Raw genomic sequence first — 22,485 nt, forward strand, 5'->3', positions numbered from 1 at the left:
CTGGTACTGGCTGAATGGCCCCCATATCCATGAGGAACATAACCTGTTTCTGAGCCTCTGCCCACTGATTTTTTTGGCAGATCTGGCCAACAGTTTGCCATTGGCAGATTATGGAAATGGAATCTGTATCCCTGAGATACTATGTTTAGCACCCACTTGTCCTGGGTTATTACCTGCCAATTTTGAGCAAAAAGTGCAAATTTTCCCCCTAAATGTGCTGCCAAAAGATAAGTGCTTGGTGAAGGCAGAGGGAAGTCATTGGGACTGTTTTCTGTAGGTTTGCGTTTTATCTCCTCCAAATTTGGAGGTAGAAGCGCCACATTTCTTTGACCTGTATGAATCTTGTGCCTGGTATCTGGAACCCTTAGGGTGTCTGGATTTGCCCCTTTGAGCTCTATCTGACACAGGAAAGGACCAATTTTTTGTAGGCCAGTGTCTACTGAATCTTGGTGGCTGCACTTGTAAGACGTCTTTTACAGTTTGCATAGACTTAACTTTGTCTTCCATTTTCTTTAAAACCTCTTCTGCCTTAATACCAAACAGAGTATCGTGCTGTAAAGGTGCATCTAGTAATTTAGCTTTAACATGATCAGGCAAATTTTGTTCCTTTAACCAGGCATGCCTCCTATCACAGATCCAGTAACTGAGGCCCTGCAGAAGGCCTCTAAAGAATCAAAACCACATTGCAAAGTATGCTTTCCAACCTGTTCAGCTGCATGCAATAATTCCTGCAATTCTTTATTTTCTGCACATTCAGAAATTAACATCATTTTCTGTTTCAGCAATCCCATAACATGTTGTTGATACTTGAGGACATGAAACTGGCAGTTTAAGGCCCTAATTGCCAAGGTTGCAGATGTATAAACCTTTTTTCCCCATCTATTCAGTGCCTTTGACCGCAGAATCCTTTATAAACGCATTCTATGAACACCTTCAGGAATGCATGGATCATGCAATCCTAAATAAAACCAAGACCCAGACTTCTTGTCTGGTGGACCCCAGCCATAAACAAACTATACAAAAGAAGGAGGAGGTTACTACATGATAGAGCAAAATCCCAAAAAGGGAAGGCATCAATATTAGCAAAAAACTACGGGCACTCATAAAATCGTCTAAGGCCAGCTTCAAGAGAAAAATTGCACAGGACACCCAGGATAATCACAAGGCTTTCTTTAGTTATGTTAGGAACCTGGGTGGGAATTCCCAGATATGCTCAGAATTAGTCCAAAATGACCCGCCCTCTCCAAAGCAAAAAACACAGCATCAATGGGACCAGACGGTGTCCCGGGCTGCGTCCTACATGAACTCCAAGAAGAGCTAAACCCAAACATAAAACTACTGTTCAATCTCAGCCTTACTACAGGATATGTACCCAAAGAGTGGCATACAGCAACAGTGGTTCCTCTCCACAAAGGTGGTGCCTCAACAGATCCTAGAAACTATCACTCCATAAGCCTGACTAGCTTGGTCTGCAAAGCTATGGAAAGGATCATCATGGACCTCATAAATAAAGATATTGGGGTCCTACAGACACTGGATCCTACCCAGTTTGGCTTTGTTAAGGGCAGATCCTGCCTCTTAAACCTGGTCGATTTCTTTGAAACAGTCACCAAGGCCATTGACGAGGGGAAGGTGGTCCACACAGCCTACCTGGACCTCGCAAAAGCCTTCGATACAATACCCCACTCAGGCATTATAGATAAGCTCACCAGCTTAAATATAAACCCCCCTATGTCACTAGATGGGTTGCAAACTGGTTCAAGGACAGAACCCACATGTTTAGAATTGCTGGAGCCATGTCAGACTCCAAACCAGTTACAAGTGGCGTCCCACAAGGCTCAGTCCTGGGACCTCTCTTGTTCGGTATACATTTCTCGGAGGTACAGGCCAACACGGAAGGACTGTGGCTGACCAAGTTCGCAGATGACTGCAAACTGGGCACCATAATCGACTCTCCAGCCGACACAAGCATCCTCCAAAAGGGCCTCATAGAAACAGACAACTGGTGCCATAGCCATGGCCTCAAGCTAAACGCCAAAAGGTGTACAGTCATCCCCTTTGGCAAAAACAAAGTGCCCACAAATTACTACATAGATGGTAATCCATTAAGTACAGAATAAGTAATTAGGGACCTGGGGACTCAAGTTGATAGCAATCTCTCATTTGACAACCACGTGGCCAAAGTGGTTAGAAAAACATTTTATATAGCCTACTTAATCATGAAGTGATTCACATCTAGATCAGGGGAGGTCATCGTGCCTCTTTACTCATCCCTCATCAGGCCCATAATTGAGTACAATGCCCCTTTTGGGATTTACCTTACCAGACACCTGCAGCAACTGGAAAGACCCCAAAAGTACCTCACCAGGAGGATCAAAGGGCTCAAACAGATGCCATATGCTGCCCGGTTAAAGAAACTCCAGCTCTACTCAGTGGCATACCGCCTGCTAAGAGGCGATCTGTGCCTGACGTATAAAGCCATGTCCAACCCGGAATTAATGGACATGCTGCACCTCAGAAAATCCAAATCCCATCGAGCTACACGCTCGAGAAACTTGAACCTCAGCACTGAAATAAATAGGACATGCTGGAGGGACAGATTCATAACCCAGAGGCTCCCCTCACTCTGGAATAAAATCCCAGTCCAGGTTAGGCAGAGTCCCTCATTGACGGTCTTTAAGAGGAATCTTGAGGAGTGGATGGGAGATCGTAGGTTTACCCCGGGTATCACTTCTGTGTCACTGTTAGACAGAGGCACAGTATACTAACCTCGAAAAAGGGCATAGCAAAATTAATTTAAAATGGGTGGCAAAAGCCAACACACTCTGGCTAGGCTTATAAATTGCCCTAGGGCAGATAGCCTAGTATGAACCTATGAATCTCTGTCAGAGGGGGTAGGATTTTTTGCAGTTGAGGTCTTAACTCCCTTTGGACCCTGTGAAATAGGTTAAGGATCAGCAGCAGGGTTTCTAAATAAAAATTTGTGAGAGTCAGGGACCCTGTAATATCTGTCAGGCTTGCTGTGAGCTGGAGGTAAGGAGTCAAGGGGTCAAGCTTAACTCCGAAAACACATCATCCACAATGTCTAAAACAGGGGGGTATGGCTAAAGGCCTGTGCTGAGGAAGAAGGAAATCCCTGAGCCTCTTTTTTGATTCTGAGAAAGCTTGACTCTCCCAGTGAAAATGCTCTCTCAAAGTATGCAAGGTTTCTCCAAATGAATAATCCTCAGGTGGTGATGCAGATGATATAGATTCCTCTGCATGAGAATCCTCATAGGGAGGCATAGAAAATTCCTGATCAGAATAGGAATCAGAAGAAATAGAAACCTGATCTGAAGATTCATAATCAGTGTCTTGCCTAGGCCTCTTATCTGGAGGGAGATGGGAACCCTGATCAAGGTAATCAGATCTTCAGCCATTTTGATAATCTGTTTTTTAGGCATAGAGGCCTGTGCACATGGCTCATGCATCGTTTTTTTAGTTTTAGAAGTTGCTTTTGTCTTTGGTTTTGCAGCTGTCGTCAGTTTGATATAAAAATGTTGAGGCCTGAATACACCCTCAGAAGCCGGTGCCTGCTCAGCGGCTCTGGACTCATCCGAGGGAGATACATGGGTGTCGGTAGTGGCCTGCAACTCGAAAGTAACGGGTATCAGAGGCTGCGAAAGTGCCTCACTGAGTATTGGCGAACCGGCGACTGGCTTAGGAAAAGCTTCATCGTCGGTTTTGGATCTCGACCGTCTCTCTCTGTCCTTTTCTTTGCATTTTTTTATGTACTCCGGTAGTCAGATTGCTATCCGACGACATTTCTGGGTAGTTAAATCTGTTTCCAAAATACTTTGAGGCAAAACTATACTGACGCTTAATAGAGCGTTGATTAAATCTAGCACAAAACCGACAGCCAGGCACATTGTGATCAGGGCCAAGGCAAGGAATACAGTATAAATGGAAATCCTTATGAGGTATTTGCTTCCCACAAGTAATACAATTATTAACTTTTTCTAACATCGGTATGGAGCAAGAAAAAAGTTTCCCCAACGGGGTACTTAGCTTTAGTGAAGACTTCGGTTCTGAAACTCAAACTCGAATATTTCAGGAGTCGGCCGACCGGCACTTGCGAGATGCTTCTGCTTCGGGCACCGCACGGCAAGAAAGACTGGGGAAAATGGCGTTGGCTGCTTGTTTTATACCCCTGACATCATGGAAGAGGAGACAGCAACCGACGCAGGTCCCAAGACTTTGGAATTCAGGCTGACTGAGGGCAACCTGCCAGATTACCGAAATGTAATGACTGCAACAGTGAAACACGAAGAACATCTACAACAAGGTCAGACAGCATAATGTATAGTCCACCAGTTCCTCCAGGATACAGGAAGGGGGAAGGAGGGTGGGACACAAGAATGTAGGCGAGATGGACTACAAACATGGAATGTTATGGCAAGTACATAACTTCTTTATGGTTTGTAGTCCTATCTCATCGTAATTCTTGCTAGATGGGACAGCGTCCCTAGCACCTTTATCCCGGCTAGATCAAGCAGACAGACTCTCCAGCACAGTGGACCCAAGGGATGACCTACCTCGGGAGGCCAAATCCAATTTGTAATGAGTGACAAACGTATGAGGTCTTGCCCAAGTAACTGCTGCACAAATGGTATCAATTGGGAGTTTTGATGTAAAGGCATATGAAGCTGATACTGCTCTGGCTGAATGGCCTTTAGCTTTGGCAGGTAATTGTTTGCCAGCGGTTTTGCAAACAAATGAGATGCAGTCTGAAAGCCATTTAGACAACGTGACCTTAGAGACTGGCAAGCCTTTGTTTTTGTCTGACAAGGAAAACAATTGGTCTGATTTTTGAAAACCTTTAGTCATGTGCAGGTAAAACCTGAGAATTCTGTGGACATCTAATTGGTGTAGTCCGTATTCTGATTTGTTACTATGATTTGGGAAGAAAACTGGTAATTCAATAGTTGTGATGAGATTATGTTCTGAACATACCTTAGGAAGAATTGAAGGATTAGTTTTGAGGGAGACTCTATCCTTGTGGAAAAATATATAAGGCGGTTGAATGGTGAGGGCTTGCAATTCTGAAACTCTCCTAGCAGATGTTATAGCAACTAACAATGTCTTCCAAGACAATAATTTCAAATTAGATGAAGAAGACGATTCAAAGGGTGAAGAAATTAAAGATGTGAGAACTAGGTTCAGGTCCCAGGACTCCGGTGGTTGCCTGAATGGAGGTCTAAGAAGGACTCCTTTCAAATAGGTTTTGCATAAAGAGTGGGATATGACTGGATTTCCCATGTAGCCAAAATGATAATTAGAGATGGCAGATAACTGAACTCTAATGGTAGCAGCTGCAGCTCCTTTTTGAAAAATGGGTGCAAGGAAGGACAGGATAGACTCAATGGAAGCTAAGTAGGGATCTATGCCCTAGTTTGCTGCCCAAATGGAGAACCTTTTCCATTTACTGGAATATAACTTCCTGGTGGAAGGTTTGTGTGAAGAAATCAGGATGTGTTTGACTGTAGGGGAAAGGGAAATACACCTGGCTATTCTAGGAACTGGAGCAGCCATGCTGTCAATTTCAAGGTTTGGATGTAGGAAGGAACTGTCCCGACTGATGAATCAGGAGGTCTGGAGATGGTTCCAGAATCCATGGTTCCTCCAAGAGATAGGGCCACAGGAAGGGGGAACCAGACTTGGCGAAGCCAGCAAGGAGCAATGAGGATCAGGGTACTCAGTTTTGCTTTCTGAATCATTTTTGGTATGAGAGGAAAGGGTGGAAAAGCATAAAGGAGTCCCATAGGCCAGTTGTGAACCAGAACATCCCTGGGCAACATCCCTAGATGGGGAATGAGGGCAAATTAGTTGCTGCATTTGGTGTTCATGTACATGGCGAATAGGTCACAGCAAGGCTGGCCCCATTTGCGGAAAATCTCTTCCACAACTTCTGTATTCAGGGACCCCTCGTGAGGCATCATAATTGCTCGACTCAGTTTGTTTGCTATCACAATGGACTTCCCCAGAATGTGTGTTGCTACCAGAAAGTGCTGTGTGTCCATCGCCCAGTTCCATACTCTTACAGCCTCTTGACAAAGTGGGTAATATTTGGTTCCCCCTTGCTTGTTTATGTACCACACTACAGACAAGTTGTCTGACTGAATCATAAAAAAAAAAAGTGCTTGCAACGCATATAGCACCGCTCTCATCTCCAGAACATTTATGTGCAAGTGGTTCTTGTGATCCTGCCAGATACGTTGGACCGTCACTCCCAGATAAAGCCCCCCACCACCACCACCACCACCGTATCTGGGAAGCGTCTGTGGTCAATACTGCATTTTGTTGAGGGGGAGCAAGTGGGCGACCTAGATAAAGTTGATCCGGATGTAACCACCATGTTAGATCCTTCTTGCAGGAGTTTGTGATGAGTATTTGGTGAGACAAGGGGAGATCCTGCATTGACCATTGGGCAAATAGTAGCCACTGAAGTACTCTCATGTGCAGACGGGCTAGGGGAAACTAAGAGAATGGTGGAAGCCATAGTCCCTAGAAGCTGAAGGACTATCCTGGCCTGTACTTTCTGTTTCTTCAGCAAAAAATTGACTTGGTTGTGCAACGATTCTATCCTTTCTGGTGTCAGTTTTGCTGTCATGGTGGTTGAGTCTATGTCTGAGACTAAGATGACAATGAGCTGCGATGGAGATAAGGCTGACTTTTTTAGGTTTATTGTAATGCCTAATCTGGCGCACAAGGATAGAGTCTTGTCCCTGGTTTTGATTAGTTGGTGCTTGGTGGTAGCAGTGAGGAGCCAGTCGTCTAGGTACGGAAACACCTGGAATTCTTGACGCCTCAGGTGAGCTGTTACCACTGCCATGCATTTGGTGAACACTGGGGGCTGTAGTGAGGCCACAGGGCAGTGTTCAAAACTGAAAATTACTGGCTCCCAGACAAAAGCGTAGATGTCTTCTGGAGCGCCTATCCACTTTGATATGGTATCCTGACCATCTATGCAGCACATCCAATTGTCTTTCCCGATAAAGGGAAATATTGACTGCAGAGTGATCATATGGAACTTAGATTTCTTTACAGACTTGAGTTTGCTGCGATCTAGAATTGATCTCCAGTCCCCGGTCTTTTTTGGAACTAAAAAGAATCGTAAGTTCCGGATCCTATTTGCTCTGTGGGGACTTCTTAGATGACTGTTTTTTTGAAGCAAATAGATGACCTCTGATGTTGCACGGTCTAACTGAATGGGTGGCACATCTGGTAGAGACCAGTTTACTGGGGGATCAGAAACAAAGAGAAAAGGTAACCTCTGGAAATTATGGTTTGTACCCAACGATCTTGGGAAATTTGTAGCCAGGTGCTTAGGTACAGTGAAAGACGACCCCTGACTGCCTCCAGAGACAGAGCCGGGTCAACCTCTCAGTGGCAATGGGAGGGACGATCAGAGAAAGCATCTCCATCTCCCTGAAGTTGCAGACCTCCTCTGCCGCAAACGCGGCTTCTTCCATTATATCCTCCCCCCTCTGCCTCTAAGGGAGGGTTGACCTTGTGCCTAAAGCAAACCTTTCTGGGATTTACGGAACCACATTTTCCCTCCTGTATGACCTTTGGGATAGGGTCTAGAAGGAAGGGAGAAACGGACTCTGACAGCAGATAAAGTTTTCCCTTCCTGATCGCACCTAGTCAAAGTGCAGTCCAAAAAAGAGTCGAACCATCAAAGGGGACATTGGTAAAGAAAGACAAATGATTCTGTAAAGTTGCAGAGACGCATCCAGGAATGTCTCCAAAGAGAAATTCCTGCTGCCCTGCTCACTCCACCAGCTGCATAGGAAATCAGCCTCATGGAGGAGTTAGCTATAGATGTAAGGGTGGAGAGCTGTGATACCTTGTCCTTGGATCCCGAAGCTACTGAACCCTGAAGGGTATCTCCCAACTCCTTCAAGAGATCCCTTTGAAGTCTAGTAAAATGGGACAGGTAATTCAGTAATCGTAAGGTAAATGCCGCTAAAGAGAAGGTATGCTTTCCATACCTATCCATCATCCTGAACTCTATTAGGAGGATGGATATTTGAAGATGTCTCGGACCACTCCTTTTTTGTGGCCGCTGCTACCACCACAGCAACCACAGGAACTCCTTAAAGTAAAGATCTGTCTTCCGGAGCGGTGATAAATTTGTTTGGCCTCCACAGGACAGGCTCCACTGTGTCCGGGGAGGTCCAAGCTTTCTGGGATATGACCCCCAAGAGTTGGTCATATGGTTGTGTCACCCAGGAGGTGGAAGGTCGGGAACCAAATGCCTCAAGGTACACGGATTCGTCCTCAGTAGGGTTACAGGTCTTCCAATCACCCCTCTGTCTAAGGATTTCAAGGATGTCTGCAAAAAGAGATCCTCAGAGGGGGGATCTTGGGGACCCTTCTGACTCATCCAAATCAGTGTCTGATGTGACATACTCAGGTGAGTCAATGTGCTTCCTCTTACAAAGTCTCTTCCGAGGGAGCTCTCCAGTGGGATAATCTAGGGAGATCTCAGAAGAGGGGGCACCTTCAATGGGGACTCCTTGAGTCTCTGGTTCCCTCTAGTGAGGGGGAGACGGGGGAGAAGAGGTTGCTACTGGCTGCTAGTGGGACACTGGTCCAAAGGCAAGGCTTTGGCAGTGGACAAAGCTTTCTCTATTGCTTTGAAGGCCTTTCTAACCTGGTCTGAAGAAGACCTCCGCTCAGAGGAAATGGATGGTTGGCTCCGAGCAGGAGGGACAGGTTCCGAAGCAGACGTGGGAGCAAAGCTCAGCTGAGCTGAAGCACCGAGAGGGAGGGTTGGTTCTGAAGAAAAACCGGGGTGACTAACCCTCTCGGAGTCGACTCGAGAGCGTCTGCTCCCAGACCCCTTGGCTCCAGACTGAACCGATGAGGATAGAATTATTGGTTCCGAGGAAGCAGGAAGAGTTCTTGGAACTGAAGGATCCAGCACAGAAGGACCCGAAGTGTTCGACTCAGAGAGCGAAGCAGTCGGAGGAGGAGCAGTAGTCTGAAGATGGGATGGCTCTGAAGCCTTTGGGTCCGGAAGAGCTAACTTTTTAGCCAAAGCCGGGTCACAGAGCAGCCTCTTCACTACCTGCTCGATACCCTCATCCGAAAGTGTCCTGGAGGAACTGGTGGAGATAGGAGATCTCAAAGTCAGTGAGATAGAGTCCAAAATAGGTGAGTGTCTCAATACCGAAGGTTGCCTCGGCACCAAAGAAACAGATGGCACAGAGACAGAAGAAGCGGAATCGGAGCCAGAACTCCTCGGCTCCGTCGCTTTAGACTTCTTTGATGGCTCCGAAGCTGGAACTGATGGAGATTTTCTCTTCAATGTTTTGGGAACTGTCTGAACAAGTTCCAGCAGTTCCCGGAAGGAACTAGTCACAAGACCCCTGTCAATCAATTTTTGTTTTCTTTCATTAAGAACCCTAGTACTAAAGGCATGACAGAAAGTACAGGGTTCTTGTAAATAAGCCTCTCCAAGACAGTACACACAGCTGGTGTCCGTCAGTCAATGACATTTTTTGAGAAAACATTGCATTTCTTGAACCCAGAAGGGCAGTGTTCCTTATGTTCTCTGTCTTTGGACATATTACTGAGAAAAACAAAGCTAACAATAACAGTAACAAGTTAAAGCTATGAAAAGATTTTTTTTTTTTTTTTTAAAGAAAGCAGGACTAGCACTCCGGTAGGAAAGGCCCTCTAATTTAAACGGGCAACTATGACCCTCTAACTAAAATGGGATGTACAATCCTAAGAAAGAAAGTGAGACAGGGGATCAAGCACTCACGACAATCGCACAGGTAAAAGGTAACAATTACTTAGATAGAATAATGAAGAAAACTAGACAAAAATATCAAGGATTTATCAAAAAATCTTCTACTTCGCCAATGAGCCAGTAAGGAGACAACCTCGAAGTTTTCATGGCAAACGAGATCTGGGGAATTGCTGTGAGGCACCATGGGATAGGGGTTAGCCTCGAGCCAGTAAAAGCACTAGAGCTTTAGTATCGGCTGAATCGGAGCCGAGAATTGGCTCCGAACCCATCCAGCAAGAATTACGGCGAGATAGGACTACAAACATCTGCTATTTCTAAATAAGATAATTTTTAACTGTACTATAATTTAAGCAATCCGTGTTTGTTAGGGTGTTTTAAGTTAACACCTGAAGCTTACAGAAAAAAGTTTTGTGAGCAGAGACGCAAGGCAGATGGAAGTGTGTGTCAATATATTGCTAAGCACTTATTTTCATGGATGGGTGACTGGGTGTCAAGTTACCACTTCTGAAGGTCTGGCAGACCTTTTGGTGACTTCGCACTTTGCCTGAGGGACATGGGAATCTGGTTAGTGGATAGAGAATGTAACACAGCAGATGAGTTAGGGAAAAAGGGAGACCTATATCAAGCAAGCAGGGAATCACTGCACAGGAAAGGGATACCCAGTACTGCTCATGGGTCTAAGGGAATCTATGCTGAGCAGCCTAGACTTCCACAACAGAGTCAGTCACTAGCAGTGGAAGCCACTACTCCAGGTACACGTCCAGAACCAAGGCTTAAATGTTTTAAATGTAACCAGTGGGGCCATGTAGCATATAGATATCCATGGAGGCAAGGTGGTGAACAAAAGGTGGGAGAGCCAGTAAGTGGGAATGACAGAATGCCAGCAGTAAGTTGTATGGAGACAACAAGGGCACCAGACTACCACAAGAGTTTATATCCTATCTTAGTAGATGGGAAACAAGCCACTGCCAAGAGAGAGAGAGAGCCTCTGACCTAACCACTGGGAAGCTAGCAATGGTTAAAGAGGAGCAGTCTACTCTAGTCAGAGATTTAGGAGGGACCCCATTCCAAATACCTTTGGTTAGGGTTGACCTTGACAGGGGAGGGTGGAAAAGGAAGCAACCCAGTAGGTGTGTTTGAGGATTTCCCTGCAGATGTCCTGATAGTGAATGATTTTGATAATACAATACCTTGTGCGCATTCGGTTGCACACAGTCAGGCTTGGAGACAAGTATGTGGGTCTGGTAGCCTGGTGGGGCAGATAGACTGCACACTTGCAGCCAGGTCTGGTGAGGTGCTTATTTCAGGGAGGGAGCTACCCTGTAGCAGTGACTGAAGATGAGCCACAGCTGCTTGTGGGTACTGACGTTTCCTTGGACAGTAACTGTAAGGGCAGAGGTCAGCAGTAGTACCCAGGCTGACAGTGAGGCACCACTGTCAGAGAACACCAGACTTCTTGTGGAAGGGAAGCTGGGAAGGGTTACAAAGACAGGCTTGTGACAGGCTCAGCTCTCAGACACTACATTACAAGGCCTGACAGATGTAGCTAGTCAGGCACTTGATTCTCAAGGGAAGGGGAATGTGTATACTGGGACAAAGGGTTACCATATAGAGATTGGACCCCTGAGGGAGGGCTAGAGGGTGAGAGAATAAATCAGTTGGTAGTGCCCAGAGCCTACCGTCTGATCTTCTACAGCCCATAATATTCCCTTTGCAGGTAATATGGGCATGAAGCGTACAGGGACATATTATGCAGAACTTTTATTGGCCTGGGATTTCCAGAGATGTAACAGGGTACTGCAGGACCTGTGACCAGGGCCTAAACGTATGTAAGGCAGGAGACAAGGTCAAGGCTCCTTTGATGCCTTTGCCTGTGATTGAGGAGCTGTTTCAGAGGGTAGCTATGGATATTGTGAGGCCTCCGAGTGCCCAGAGTTCCACAGGAAAAATATATTCTAGTGGCAGCAGATTATGGTATCAGATACCCTGAGGCGGTGACCCTGTCCTCCACTGAGGCAGAAAAGGTGACAAATGGCTCGTTAGAGATTTCCAGAAGGGTAGGTTTCCCAAAAGAAATACTGACCGACTGTCAGAGGTGCCAATTTCATGTCAGACATGCTGGCTTGTCTGTGGAAGCACTGTGGGGTGGAGCACCTAAAGACCACCCCCTACCATCATCCCCAGACTAATGGCCTTGTTGACAGGTTAAACTCTACACTCAAGACCATGTTATGGGCATTTGCAGACCAGTTTAATAGGAAGTGGGACAAATATTTGCCCCATCTGTTTGCTTACAGAGAAGTGCCACAGGAATCCACAGGTTTTTCACCCTTGGAGCAGCTGTATGGGCATAAAATGAGGGGATTTCTAGATTTGATTCATAATGAGTGGGAGGGTGAGTGTGAATCCCACAAGGAGTCTGTTGTGGCATATGTCCTCAATCTCAGGATAAGACTCTGGGAACTCATGGGCTTGGCTCAGGAGAACCTGGCAGAAGCCCGACAGCAGAAAGATTTGCTTGAGAGGAACGCTCGAGTTTGAGAGCATGCTGTAGGACAGCAGGTTATGACTTTCATTCCTGTCAGACAGAACAAGCTGCAGGCAGCTTAGAAGGGACCCTTCAAACTGGTAAGGAAGGTCAGTGATATTAACTACATGGCAGAACTGTTAGGCCAGAGGCAGGGGCACAAACTGTACCATGTTAAAATGATGAAACCTTACGATGATAGGGAGGCCCTGATGGTAAGTATTGGCAGGAGGAGTCTCAGGGAGATGTATGGCCACAGGGAGACGGTCAGCAAAATCCCAAATTACTACGGTGGAGCCTAGGATTGCAGGCATATGACAGGACAGTGCAGCACTGTACTGGGGTCAGCAATGCCAAGGCAGCTGGAATCTCAAGACAGGGAATGAGGTAATGTATTCCCAGATAGGCTCAACCCTCTCAAGCAACTTTTCTCAAGGGTCACTTGACAAACTAGCTTGAGTCTTTGGGGCAGGGGGGAACATCACAAAAGGAGATACTGCCAACCCAGCTATCTGGAATTTTGTAAATTATATGTCATTTGTGAATATCAACAAGATTCATATGTTTGTGTTACAAATATATTGGAACTGTATGTTATGGGTATATGAAACTGCTAGTACAGAAGTGTATGTTGAAAAGGGTTTGTAAAGTACTGAGCTTAAAAATGTAACCATAGTGTACCCTACTGATTAGAACAGAAATGTACCTGCACTATTGTAACTGTTTAGATGTATACATTTTAACAATGGAAACTGGAACACCAGAGATTAACTTCAGAAAAACAGCTGAAATTAAATTGCTTTATAGCCACATAATAAAATGATGTTATCTTTCAGTTTCAGTGCAGTTAACACACAATATCTAGAATTAGAGGTTCATTGCATTGTCTTGAAAGTGTTTTTATTGGTTTATGACTTCCAGGATCCGCCTTAGATTTAAGAAAAGCCCTGTCTATATATTTTACAGGTAGATGCTAAATGCTACCAGCTGCATCAATGCTCGTTTTTCACCTGGCTAGAGTCAGATAATAATTGATCTCATCCTGCAAGCTATCCCAGCAGTAATATTTAAGATATTAATTTAAGAACTCTTGGAGAGAGATTGAGTACTTTATCTTTTGTCTTTGACCTGACAAGAAGACCCATTCACCACATCTGCCTTGCTTGTTCTATAAGGTAACTAGAATATAGTAATTCTCTAGATATAAGCAGGAATATAGCAAAGTTTAATTTAGAAGTTTTTCTTTATTTGAGACTGTCCTGCAAGGTTGTTTTAAATAGTTCCTCTGATTTTGAACTCTGATGTTACTGTGATTAAATACTATTTTCTTGTTCTTTTCTTATTTATTATTAAATATATTTAATCCTTCCATCGTGGCCGATATTTGTGAGACATATTTAAGTTCCGAGAGTACTTGCATATTTATTTGGTGACACTATAGGCCACTCCCAATAGCCTTGCTCTTGGTCAAACTATCATTTGTATTGATAGTAAATTACACAGCAAGATTGGATACCCTTTGTTAAGGGCCTTAAAGTAGCTGATAAGGACGTGGCTGGTGGCAGTGCTAACTACCTTATATTCTGGGCAAAAGGGGGCAGAGCTAGTTAACCCATGCCAGCCTTTCCCAGGTAGGTAGGGGGGTGTGTGTGTGTGTGTGTGTGTGTATGTGTGTGTGTGTGTGTGTGTGTGTCAGATACTTGGGCAGGGAGATGAAACACTGGTTAGACACAGTGCTGGAGGTCTTGGCTTGGCCGCTCAGCTGAGATCTCAACTCTATAGCTGTGCCAGTGGAGATTCTTACTGGAGATCTGGGGAAAGAGGGAGAAACCAGCCCAGGACTGACTATGGTCTCTGTGTGCTCTTAAGGGAAACTGCACTTGATGCAGTGAGCTACATCTGGAAATACTGTACTTGTCCCCCACTGATGCTAGTGGTAAGGATTGAGGCTCCTTGATTACTGTTGCCAGTGGTGCGGCGTCACATGTAAAATAGCAAATATGCTATATAACATTGTAAACAAATGTGAAATTAATATTATATGTGAAAATATCTATATCAAATTATATTGTTAAAAAGCTTTGCAACAACTACATCAAAAAAATCTTATGAAGACAATAAACAGACCACTGAAGAGTTCTAAGCTTTATGAAAAGTACCAAACCCATTATGTGCACAGTTCTGGAGGGGTGAGAAATTATCCTACAGTAAATATTCCAATACTCCAACATTCAATACAACAGACAATCTCACAGCTGTACTATGTTATTCCATAAGGATCACTGCTGCAAAATTCTTGGAGCTGCACCAGAACAGTACAAAGTAGTCTTCTGGTGGCTTGTCAACATCATCTACTCCAGGACCATACAGCAAAAGCCTGGTCTGCCTCTAGACTGAACATTCACTTTGAAATCTTTTGAGACAGTGTGGCTGGATGACCAAGTAAGAGTACGAGAGCCACTAAACAGATTTCTGAAGAAAGGTGCAGAGGTAAGCTGTTGACTCAGTAGAGTGAGTTCTCCAGATAAACATTGCGCTTTTCCCAACAGAAAACAATGCAATTAGTTATTCAATTTGAAAGGGGTCTTCTGGGTTAGTGGATGGCCCTTTTCCCTTCAAAAAGGAAGCAAGCAATTGCAATATCCAAGTTTCTGTTCGCTATACACAGTACCTCACACTCCTGTGTACAACCACAGTGTAAAATTCTCTCCCTTTATTTTGCTGCTCTGAAAGGAACACACTAGAAGATGATGTGTGATAAATTCAGACACAGTCTCAGCCATGAAGGAGGAATTTGTTCCTGAATATTTTTCTTTGTTAAAGAATGTATGAAGCTCTCTACACATTACAGCCTGTAATTCAGGAGATCCTTCTGTGGAAGTAAAAGCAAACAGAAACAGGGTCTTCCAAGACAAACATTTCAAGTCAGCTGAACAGAGTGGCTCAAAGGATATAAAGAGTTTCTTTGTTATACAATTCAGGTACCAAGCTAGTGCCACTTGGTGTCTGGTGCCCTTCAGGAATTGATCAAGGACTGTATCTGTAAGAGGTTCAACAGGTAAACAGGCAGATATGTACTGTATGCAGTGGCTCATGGCTGAAAAGGGTCTCAGGGCCAAACCACCTACTCAGTTAAATGAAAGGGATTCATTCATTTATTCTCCATTACCCACTTTATCAAATTCAGTAATGCAGGTGTGACAAAGCCTAAACTTGGCACATCACTGGTGCAAGACAGAGAAAGTAATCCTAAACATAAATGTCATTCTATTTGAGCTTGCCCCTAGTAATAGACATACACAGTTTGAAAGCATGTGTGTGCGTGTGTGTATGTCTGTGTGTGAGTGTGCGTGTGTTTCTTGGTGAAAGTGGGGGTGGAAGGCACCCACCCAAAGCAAAAACTCACACATAGGGAGGAAATGCAAACTTCACATGGAAGGTACCCTGCCTGGGAACCGAAATGAAGAATCAAGTGTCATGAGGTACAACACTAATCTTGCAAAGTTAGCTAACCTTTTAAAGAAGGAATCTAGGATATGGCAATACCTGATGGACTGAAACACTATCAGCACTAATGGACAACTTTAGATACAATGGTACAATATATAATATATTGTCCATTTAGAACACTTTTTGTGTTTTGTCTTACAGTCTCTTTGGATATGCTGAGATTCTCCATTCCATCTTGCTGACAGCTCTGAGGTTCAAGTGAAGTGTAGGACATTCCCCTCCCTGCTGGGATACAAGTGTTTTCTCTGTGAGAAAGAGAGAGCGAGAGAGACAGCAAGAGCATCAGGGGCTCTGCTACTGAAACTGAGGTGTGAAACTAAAGTTGCATGTGCAAATGCATCACAAAATAAGAGGCTTATGACTAGGTCACCAATCATAACCAACTTGTCAAAAGTCTGACAAATGGATTTCAAGAAATTCATCTCAATAAGTGAACTGTCACCTCACAGCAAGAGGTTCCCCCGTTTGACTCTTGGCTGGAGCGCCTTCTGTGTGGAATCTACATGTCTTCCCCGTGGTCGAGTGACATTAAAGACATGCAGGTAGGTGTGAGCGTGAATGGGTGTGCCTTCTTTGAAGGCTGGGTGTCGGGCTGGCAACTCGACACCGTAAAAATCCACTGCCAGTCATTAGCAGACCGGAGTTCCACTGTGGCGACCCCTAACCGGGAAAAGCCAAAAGACATCTCAATAAGTGAATTTCTTTAAATTAATTTCAAAAAGAGAAAATGGTAGTGATACCCCAAAAGGTTGCACATCTTCATTTGATAGTATAGCAGCTCAGCTTGCATCAATACCTATCATTTATTTCGAAACATAGTTGCTAACAACCAAAAAGTACAGTTGTGTACACTTACCATAAATGTAGATGTTCGAGTGTATTCACTGTTGCAGTCATTACATTTGGGTAATCTGCTAGTAGGTTGCCCTCAGTCGGCCTGATTAAAAGTCTTGGGTCCTGCGTCAGTTGCTGTCCCTTCTTCCATGACGTCAGGTCGTCAGGGGTATAAAATTAGAAGTTATGTACCTACCATAACGTTCCATGTTAGTTGTCTTCTCTCGCCTTCTTTCTTGCTGGATGGGTTCGGAGCCGATCCTCGGCTCCGACTCGGCACTTGCTAAGCTCGAGAGTCACTTTTACCAGCTCGAGGCAGTCCCATATCCCATGATGCAAGGCGGTAAATACCCAGATCTCGTTTGGTATCTAGAGGGAAAACTACCTAGCATAAAAAACTTTCCACTAAGGAAAGAAGAGTAATTAGCCTAAAAGGGTTGTAAGGGGAAACCAGATAACTAAAGCTAGAACTAACTGGTGCCCAAAGAAGCAATCTTCAAGAGACAAGGGAGATCAAGGTCTGTCCAGGCAAGGGGACAGAAGGGAGGGTCGCAAGAAAGAAGGCGAGAGAAGACAACTAACATGGAACGTTATGGTAGGTACATAACTTCTAAATGTTAAGTTGTCAATCTCGCCTTCATTCTTGCTGGATGGGACCGCGTCCCTAGCACCTCTATCCTGGGTGGCTCAATGGAACAGACTCTTGAGAACCGTGGAACCAAAACTGGCTCTATCCCTGGAGGCCAAATCCAATTTGTAATGAGAAACAAAGGTATGAGGAGTGGCCCAAGTGGCTGCTGCACAAATAGTATCTAAGGGAAGCCTAGCCTGAAAGGCTGTAGAAGTGGCTAAGCCTCTAGTGGAATGTGCCTTTGGTTTTGAGCACAGCTGTTTGCCCCTAAGTTGATAGATTTTGGAAATGGTGGAAGAACGCCATCTAGACAAGGTCACTTTGGAAACAGGGAGGCCTTTCCTATTTTCAGCATAAGAAAGAAAGAGCTGATCGGACTTTCTGAATTGTTTTGTTCTGTCCAAATAATATCTGAGCTGGCGGTGAACATCAAGATAATGTATCTGTTGGAGTAATTGGGAAAAAATACCGGGAGATCAACAGATTGGTTTAAATTTGTTTTTGAAGCAACCTTGGGCAAAAAGGATGGATTAGTTCTCAAGGATACTCTGTCCTTGTGGAAGACCAAATATGGGGGACGAACAGAGAGGGCATGAAGCTCTGACACTCTCCTAGCCGAGGTAATAGCGACCAGGAAGAGTGTCTTCCATGAAAGAAACTTTAGTGAGCATGAAGCAGCTGGCTCGAAGGGGGGAAGAATTAAGGATGTCAGCACTAGATTTAGGTCCCATTGAGGAGGAGGACTCCTGACAGGAGGTTTGAGGAGAAAAACTCCTTTTAGAAAAGCTCTACAGAGCTTGTGGGACATAATGTTGTGATCTGCAAACCCGACATGAAAGTTCGAGATCGCAGCCAACTGAACTTTGACCGTGGAAGATGAAGAACCAGAGTGAAAGATTTCCGCTAGAAAATCCAAAACTGCATGAACAGGGGCAGTAAAAGGATCTATGTTCCTTGATTTCACCCAAAGGGAGAAGCGTTTCCACTTGCTAGTGTAAATCCTTCTAATAGAGGATTTAAGAGAAGCCACTATGATATCCCTAACAGGGTTAGAGGTCATAGGAAGCCTGGCTAAGGAAGGAAGTGGAGCAACCAAGCTGTGAGGTTGAGAGAAGGAATGGACCGATGCAGCTGACCCGATTGGTGGATCAGAAGATCTGGCACTGGGTCCAGATGCCACGGCTGCACCAAAAGGTGACGATGGAGGAACGGAAACCAAATTTGTCGAGGCCAATACGGGGCAATGAGAATCATTTTGGCTCTGAAAACGGTAGCTTTCTGGAGTACCTGTGGTATCAATGGAAAGGGAGGAAAGGCATAAAGAAGTCCCTGGGGCCAATCTTGGGTAAGAGCATCTCTGGGGGGATGGCCCGGAAGTGGGAAGAGAGAGAAGAAGGCTGGGCATTTGCTGTTTTGGGGAGTAGCAAAAAGATCGCAACATGGGCGGCCCCACTTCTGAAAAATCTCTTCCACTATAGATTGTTTGAGAGACCACTCGTGAGGCATGAGTATAGCTCTGCTCAATCTGTCCGCTAAAATGTTGGTTTTCCCAGGGATATGCGTTGCTACCAGAAACCGATGAGAGGAGATCGCCCATTGACAAAGTCTGAGAGCCTCTCGACACAAAGGGTAGGACTTGGTTCCGCCCTGCTTGTTGATATACCACACTACGGACACGTTGTCCGTGTGAACTGCAATTGTTCCCAAGGGAAGAAAGTCGTTGAGGGCTTGCAACGTTAAAAGCACTGCTCTCATCTCTAGGACATTTATGTGCAGGTGGTATTCGAACGGTTGCCACGTCCCATGAACCATCCTGCCCTGATAATGACCCCCCCCCACCCGATAAGGGAGGCTTCCGTAGTGACTGTGGCTATCGGGGCCAGGGAAACAAAGGGTCTGCCCTGATGAACCTGGGGAGAAGAAATCCACCAGGATAGGTGGTTTTTGCAAGTTTGTGTCACCAGAATTTGGTGACGCATGGGAAGTTGTTGGTAGGACCATTGGGTGAACAACATCCATTGAAGAAGACGCATGTAAAAGTGGGCCAAAGGAAGAAGAGTAATGGCAGCTGCCATGAGGCCCAATACTTTTAGGACCAGTCTGGCTTGCACCTTTTTGCTGGCAAGGATGATTCGCACATGGTTTTGGATATCTAGGATTCTCTGGTTTGTGAGGTTTGCTGACATCCGAACAGTGTCTAAATTTGCGCCTATAAAAGTAATAGACTGGCAGGGCAATAAGGAGGATTTTTCGTAGTTGATCGAAATTCCTGAGTGCAGAGACTTAGGGTGTAATCCCTGGCTTGGAGAAGTTGATGCCTGGTGGTGGCTGAGAGGAGCCAGTCGTCGAGATACGGAAACACCTGGAATCCTTGACGTCTCAGGTGAGCCGTGACCACTGCCATACATTTGGTGAACACTCTGGGGGCTGTAGTGAGACCAAAGGGCAGGGCTCTGAATTGAAAATGACTGGACCCCAGCCGAAAGCGGAGAAACCTCCTGGAGCGTCTGTGGATTTTTATGTGATAGTACGCATCCTGAAGGTCTATTGAGCACATCCAGTTGTCTTTGCCCAGGAAGGTCAAAATTGACTGAAGTGTGACCATCCGAAATCTTGTCTTTTTCACAGACTTGTTGAGCCTGCTGAGGTCCAATATTGGTCTCCAATCTCCCGTCTTTTTGGGAACCAAAAAGAACCTTGAGTAGATTCCGGGCTCTGAATGGTCTGTTGTAACTGGCTGAATGGCCCTTTTGTGTAGAAGCTTTGATACTTCTAATTTTGTGATTTCCCTTAGACCGGGTGGAACATCTGGAAGGGAATTTTTGTGAGTGAAGGGACTTTCCTCGAAAGGAATTTTGTAACCCTCGGATATGATCGACTGTACCCATTTGTCTTGTGAAAGGGAAAGCCAGGCTTCTGGGTACAGCGATAATCTTCCTCCGACTGCCTCCAAGGATGGACAGTCGGGCAACACCTCAGGGATGCTGGAAGGGCTGGTCAGAGAGAGGCTCTCTGCTTCCCTGGTTTTGCGGACCCCCTCTGCCCCTAGGGCATAGTCTGTTATTATTACCCCCTCTGCCTCTAGGGGTAAACTGACCACGTGTGTCCGGCGTGACTCCCTGAGATTTACGAAACCACATCTTTCCGCACTTCTGTCCTTTAGGGTAAGGCCTAGAAGGGGTGGAAAAACGGACTCCTACGGCAGAAAGAGTCTTGCCGTCTTGCTCACACCTGGTCAACGTATCCTTCACCTGAGGACCAAACAATGTGGATCCATCGAAGGGAGAGTTTGTGAAGGACGCCTTAAAGGGATCTGCAAAATTACAGAGCCGCATCCAGGACTGACGTCTAAGAGCCACTCCTGTCCCTGCAGCTCTACTCGCTCCATCTGCTGCATACGAAATCAGCCGCATGGAGGAGTTGGTTATGGAGTTAAGGATTCCTAGCTGGGAAGCAATCTTGTCCTGAGCCCCTGCAGCTGTAGGATCCTGTACCTAATTCCTTAAGAAGTAAAGTAAAGTGAAGTAAAATTCACCTAATTCCTTAAGGATGTCCCTTTGAAGTCTGGTGAAGTGACATAAATAATTCAGCGAACGCATGGCAAAGGTCGCTGAGGAAAACATCCGCTTACCATACCTGTCCATGGTCCTAGAATCCTTGTTAGGAGGATGGACTGGTACGGAAGGATCTGCAAGTTCCTTCTTGGTGGCGGCCGCCACCACCATGGCATCAACAGGGACACCTTTTGTAAGAAATTGTTTCTCGGAAGGGGCTGTAATAAATTTAGAAGGCCTCCTGGGAACTGGTTCTACGGAATCAGGAGATGCCCACGCCTTCCAAGCTATCACCTCCATGAGGGGGTCGAAAGGCGGAGACACCCAGGAGGTGGAGGGTCGAGATCCGAACGCCTCTAGGTATACCGACTCATCCTCGGAGGGATTAATGGAGGGCCAGTTTCCCCTCTGTTTTAGGAGTTCTAGGATGTCTGAAAATGAGACATCCTCAGAGGGGGATCTAGGGGACCCCTCCGACTCATCTAAGTCGGTATCTGAAGTAGTAGACTCTGGGGGAGTCTAGGCGCTTCCTCTTACGGGTCCTCTTACGCGGAGGATCCCCTGACGGATCAGGAGAATCCTCGGAAGAGGGGGTTCTTCCCAGTGGGGAAACCTGAGGTGGTGGATCTCTCGGTCCAAGAGCAAGAGAGTGGGAAGAGACATCTTCAGGCACCGTAGAGGGAGGAGCTAAGGGGATAGACTGCTGACTGAGCCCAGGGGGCCAGCACACTCCTCATCACCTTGAAGGCTCCCCTCCCAGGGAGATCCGAGAGACCCCGCTCCGAAGAAACAGGGACTCCCAGGTCCACCGAAAGGGAAGTTTCCGAGGCAGATGTCGGGGCCGAGCTCACCAAGGCCGAAGCCCCGAGGGGAAGAGCGGGGTCGGACAAGGGTCCGATGTCACTCACCCCCTCGGAGCAGACCAGGGAAGCCCGACCACCGGATCCCTCCAAGGAAGGTCTCGAGGAGGAGATAAGAGTAGAAGCTGAAGGAGCAGAAAGGGGAGGTATCTGTCCCGCAGCCATAGCAGTAACTATTCCCATAGACTCCGGCTCCGAGCTCTGGAGGAGAGTCGAAGGAGGAACTTGAAGAGGGTGTAGACTTATAGTCGTCTGTTGAGACGGACTATGAAGCATTTGGGCTAGTGCCTGTGATTTCAGCAATCTGCTTACCACTCTCTCCAAATCATGGTCTGAGAGCCTGGAAGACCTAGATGATCGGCTCCGATGGCTCCGCTCTGAAAGAAGAGGAGAGGCCGGAGCAGACAGTATCGGCTCCAAAGAGGGAGACCTGGACCGCTTCCTCGACGGAGCCATCGGAGCCGAAGAACCCTCGGTTCCAGACGGAGCCGACAACTTCTCGGCTCCAAGTCTAGTCAAGGATGTATCGGCTCTGGCCGGAGCCGATACAGGCAAGGAAATAATGGTATCGGAGCCGGTCGGCGCCGATGCAGCTTAGTCACATGGTGATCGGAGCGGTCGGGCCGACACCAATGTGGCAGTTAAAGTATCGGCACCGACAGCCATCGGTGCCGAAGATTTAGTCAAAATAAGATCGGCTCCAGCCGGAGCCGATCTCGACTCCAAAGGAGTCGGAGCCAAGGCCGGAGGCTTAGAAGCAGAAGCCT

General features: G+C 46.0%; 1 protein-coding gene across 2 annotated transcripts in view; it reads right to left on the minus strand.

Annotated features, from left to right (window-relative positions):
- The window catches only part of FLOT2 (flotillin 2), a 1,587,019-nt gene that overhangs the window by 1,309,532 nt on the left and 255,002 nt on the right, over positions 1-22,485 (minus strand). The window lies entirely within an intron of this gene.

The sequence above is a fragment of the Protopterus annectens genome, chromosome 13.part0, assembly GCF_019279795.1.
Source record: "Protopterus annectens isolate FY-2018-M chromosome 13.part0, PAN1.0, whole genome shotgun sequence".
NCBI classification, from domain to species: domain Eukaryota; kingdom Metazoa; phylum Chordata; order Ceratodontiformes; family Protopteridae; genus Protopterus; species Protopterus annectens.